Source organism: Sorex fumeus, unplaced genomic scaffold (genome assembly GCF_029834395.1).
Source record: "Sorex fumeus unplaced genomic scaffold, SorFum_2.1 ptg000037l, whole genome shotgun sequence".
Lineage (NCBI taxonomy): Eukaryota > Metazoa > Chordata > Mammalia > Eulipotyphla > Soricidae > Sorex > Sorex fumeus.
In genome coordinates this window covers 44584887-44585981 of record NW_026606094.1, presented here as the reverse complement: position 1 = coordinate 44585981, position 1095 = coordinate 44584887, and positions in this window count along the sequence as shown.

Sequence of the window (1095 nt, the reverse complement as noted above, 5' to 3'; positions counted from 1 at the left end):
GTGTGACTTCCTGTGTTAAAAATCTCACTCAGACATTTTTCCCATTCTGGAGAATCTTGTTATCTCTTGAACACATATCTTTCTCTTTCTTCTCACATTTTTCTAAGTAAATTTCTTTAAATTTACTTCACTAAAACCAAAACCAAATACTCAATTCAGGAAGATAGGGGCCAGAGCGATGGTACAGAGGGTAGGGCGTTTGCCTTGCACACGGCCTACCCGGATTAAGTCCCTGACATCCCATATGGTCCCCGAAGAACCACCAGGAGTGTTTCCTGAGTGCAAAGCCAGATGTAACCCCTGAGCAGACCAGGTTATGACCCAAAAAGCAAAAAAAAAAAAAAAAAAAAAAAAATCAGAAAAATGTAGTATGCCTATTATCTGACACTAGAGGGCAGTTTGTCCTCAGAATGCCAGGTAGCACTTTCCCACGATGTGTCATTTCAGATGTTATTTTTTAATGTTTTCTATGGCATTAAAAGATCACAACAATAATTCACTTCAGTTTTTAATATTTGTAGAATTTTAATTACATAAATCATAAAATAGATGACTTATTGCAGTTACAACAAAAATATCAATAAACATCTGTAGCACTGCCCTGTAGCACTGTCCTCCCGTTGTTCATCGATTTGCTCAAGCAGGCACCAGTAACGTCTCACAGCAAATTGTAAGACTTGTTGTTACTGTTTTTGGCATATCGAATACATCAGGGGTAGCTTGCCAGGCTTTGCCGTGCGGACACGATACTCTCAGTAGCTTGCCGGGCTCTCCGAGAGGAGTGGAGGAATCGAACCCCAGTCGGCTGCATGCAAGACAAACTCCCTACCCGCTGTGCTATCGCTCCAGCCCATCAATAAACATCAGTCCTTTAAATTGAGTAAATTTAACGATAGAAAAAACTTACATTGACTTTGTCTCCTTTTTGTTTAGGAGCTAACAAACTTCAGATTTTTGAGGTCTTCTGTTTTAAAAACACTGAGTAAAGACAATAAATATTGATTTTAAAGATTTGATGGGAGCCCTGTACTATAGAACTTCTATATTAATTTCCAAGTGTGCTTTTTGCTATACATATTAAAATTTATACGTACT